This window comes from Pelophylax lessonae (assembly GCF_965119305.1).
Source record: "Pelophylax lessonae genome assembly, chromosome: 2".
Classification (NCBI taxonomy): domain Eukaryota; kingdom Metazoa; phylum Chordata; class Amphibia; order Anura; family Ranidae; genus Pelophylax; species Pelophylax lessonae.
The window spans coordinates 311,759,610-311,763,823 of record NC_138769.1 but is presented as its reverse complement, the minus strand read 5'-3'; positions in this window follow the sequence as shown (position 1 = coordinate 311,763,823).

The window sequence follows — 4,214 nt, the reverse complement described above, 5'->3', positions numbered from 1 at the left end:
AGCAGCCATAAATCTCATTAGCTGACTCCAGCTATGAGAATGTATACAGTGCATAGAAAAAGTATTCATACCCCTTGAAATTTTCCACATTTTGTCATGTAACAACCAAAAAGGTAAATTTATTTTATTGGGCTTTTATGTGATAGACCAACACAAAGTGGCACATAATTGTGAAGTGGAAGGAAAATGATAAATGTTTTGTAAATGTATTTTTACAAATAAATATCTGAAAAGTGTGGCGTGCATTTATATTCAGCCCCCTTTACTTTGATACCCCTAACTCAAATCTAGTGAAACCAATTGCCTTCAGAAGTCACCTAATTAGTAAATTGAGACCACTACAGATACTCACCCCGACTCTCCACCAAAATGCAAATGAAGAAAGGAAGATGTTAGCACACCATGGTGAAGTCAAAATCTTAGAAGTTCTTTATTGTCACAATGCCAGACAGGAAAATAGGATCACAGTTGACGCGTTTTACACGAATCACTCATGCCTATCCATAACAAATCCACAGATTAGGTGGGAGAATCTGTCTACAGGACAGTTATTAGTCATGCACTCCACAAATCTGGCCTTTATGGAAGAGTGGCAAGAAAAAATCCATTGTTGAAAGAAATCCATAAGAAGTCCTGTTTGCAGTTTGCGAGTGGAGGACACAGCGAACATGTGGAAGAAGGTGCTCTGGTCTGATGAGACCAAAATTGAACTTTTTGGCCTAAAAGCAAAACACCATAAGTGGTGTAAAACAAACACTGCACATCACCCTGAACACACCATCCCAACCGTGAAACATGGTGGTGGCAGCAGCATCATGTTGTGGGGATGCTTTTCTTCAGCAGGGACAGGGAAGCTGGTCAGGGTTGATGGGAAGATGGATGGAGCCAAATACAGGGCAATCTTAGAAGAAAACCTGTTAGGGTCTGCAAAAGACTTGAGACTGGGGTGGAGGTTCACCTTCCAGCAGGAAAACAACCCTAAACATACAGCCATAGCTACAATGGAATGGTTTACATCAAAGCATATTCATGCGTTAGAATGGCCTAGTCAAAGTCCAGACCGAAATCCAATTGCGAATCTGTGGCAAGACTTAAAAATTGTTATTCACAGATGCTCTCCATCCAATCTGACAGAGCTTGAGCTTTTTTGCAAAGAAGAATGGGCAAAAATCTCACTCTCTAGATGTGCAAAACTGGTAGAATTATACCCTAAAAGACTTGCAGCTGTAATTGCAGGGAAAGGTGGTTCTACAAAGTATTAACACAGTATTAAACATTTTGAAAACCATTTATCATTTTCCTTTCACTTCACAATTATGTGCCACTTTGTGTTGGTCTATAAATCACAAAAAAATGTGGAAAATTTCAAGGGCTATGAATACTTTTTCAAGGCACTGTAGCTTTTATTGACTGCACACACTGACTACAGTACAAGACAGTGTGACTGGTTAATTGGTTAGTGAATTTTAACCGGTCAGAAGATACTGTCTCTCATACATTCACGTGTGATGCCACAAGTCTGCCTTCTAAGTCCTCAGGTTTTGATTATTTCAAAACGACTGTATGCATTTTTATACTTCTGCAGTGGCTGATGGGCTCAATTTTATTCCTGGAGGGTGGCCGAGAGGAGCTCTCTCATGTGATAGTGATTGGTTTCTTCTTGATCACAACATGAAGCCCAATCCATCCACATGCGCTAATTGTATTTCTCCAACTCTTACATTTTCTTATCTAGGTTCAAGCCTGACTTACCACTTTCTCTTTTTGCATTGCAGGTGAGTTCCGTAGAATTTAGGAATGTGAAAAAAAACACATGATTAAATATGTAGGTGAAGACTTATTTGATGGGGAGGTGTGAAGAAACCCCCCCCCACCCAAAAAAAAAACAAACATAAATTTATTATTGTGTATTTTTGTGTGATACTTACAGGTACACATAACTGCAAAAAAGTAACCTACACTAAAAACCTTTACAATGTTATATATTAAGCAAATTAGTAACATTTTTCTTAGCAATATAATGTGGAACTGGATTACCCTGAAGTATAACAGGGGTCTCATGTGATCTTGTTCATCATAGATGAGTAAACATATGTGTCATAAAACTTATGCACACATGCAATTAGGACTGTACACTGCCCAGATCAGCACATTTCTGCAACCGTTAAGGATAGGTGTTTCCAATCAACTATGGACAGGAAGCCTGTACCAATTAATGACACCTTCTGCAACTATTGGCATTTAATCACACATGAAGCAATTACCTACAGTTAGGTTAGTATCCATAGATGCACATCCGTTCCCAACCGTAGGTAACCACTCTATGTGTGATTTCACCAATAGACAGTGTCAACCTGATGAGTTTGCCCATGCAAACCTCAGGCTGATATTTGTGTATAAATCTGTCATTTAGCAGCAATAGCCATAACCATAGTTAATCAATAACATCACTCAGGATGCTTGTTTATATTACTTTTACACAAGTTTTATTTGGTTTTATAAAGGACTAAAGACGATCAAGTGGAGGAATGTCACAACAAAGATTTCAAATGTCATTGTGGTAAATTAGAGACATCAACATTTTAGGTATGGGAAAGAGAAAATAGGACGTGGGATGTGCAAAGAGAAAAGAGGACTGCGATATCTAAAAGAAGGGGACTAAGAGGGTAAGGGAAGTTCCAGTGTTCTAGATACCTAAAAAGACACCTAAAGGGTGTTGATTTAGACCCACAGAATGTAGGTAGTCAATCTAAGATCAGAAAATATTTTGCGTTGGAGTCATTTAGAAGTTGTGAGTTTTTTATGAATACTTTGCTCTTTTTGACCTCTTAACATTTGACGGTGCATGGTTTCTATGAGCTATTGTTTGCCTTGTAGCTGGGAATACAATGTTGGCTAGTTTAGCTTCACACATCAACATAGACTATGGGGTTTATTTACCAAAATTAGAGAGTGCTGGTGCAGCTTTACATAGAAACCAATCAGCTTCTAACTTCAGCTTGTTTAAGTAAGCTTTGACAATAAAACCTGGAAGCGGTTTGGTTTCTTTGCAGATCTGCACCAAACTTTGCACTCTCCAGTTTTAGTAAATTATCCCTATGTTTCTTTAACTAAAAAGGGCCTACCATTGGTTTTGTGGAAGATTCAGAGCTTCTGCATCTTAGGACATGTCTTTCAGATACGAAGCATGGATCCCATCCAGGAGAGGCGCAGCCTCTAAAACAGTTGAGGAGGCTGTAAAATATTTTGCAGTTCTGCCAAGGGTTAGGTACCAGTTCATGAGGACCTCAAAGGACTTCTCGAGAGTTATGGTGTTTGAAGTACATTTGGCAGCATGTAGCCAAATTTCATTTCAGTCTGTATTATTTTAATGGTCCTTCTCCATTTTATCATATAAAGAAGTTTTGTGAGTGAATTTGGGATTAAATTAAGCCAATGGACTGGGGAATAGTCCACTGTCTTCAAAACGCAATAGCGTGGGGATGTAGTTTGACAGCATAGTAGAGAAATAGGGAATTGTCCATAAGTAAAGATGTTGACCTGCCGACAAGCCTTGCCCAATGATTTTTACCTGCCGGTACTCTAGTCGCATAAACAAGTTAGGAATCCTGGGTAAAGCTATTGACCAAATATGGTCAAACCTATATTTCGTCAATGATGTCACCCAGCATTCTCAACCTGGTTGTTTACATTCAACAGCTGACCCGAAATCTGTAGAGGCAGTGTAACATGGTCGTGCATGGTAGGTTATCATGTGGTAGATCATTGTGAATGATGGGGTTCTACATTGAAGGACAAGGTAATTGACATAGGATTTACTTCAGGGACAACCTTTTAAAAATAATATTTTTACAACAGTGTGGGTGTTTTCTTTAATAATTAAATTTTTTTTGTGAAAAAGTAACAGGGGGGGGGGGGGGCACATTCATGTGTTGGGGAGTTTTCATACCTGGGGTCCTTTTTTTTTTCTAAAGACGGCTTCCAAATGCAATAAGCCTGTCCCCTCACAGATCCCCACATCTCTTTTTGCTGACAGTTTGTGGGGATGAGGCTATTGTCCCCATCAACAAGGTTTTTTGCTTGCTGCCCCCCCCCCCTTTCCTGGCCAGCCAGGCTACATTGCTGGATAAGGGTCCTTGTTCATTATCTGGGGGGAACCTATGGAGTTTATTTTTTATTAGCATGTTGACTAGTCAACAGAAAAAAATAGTGTG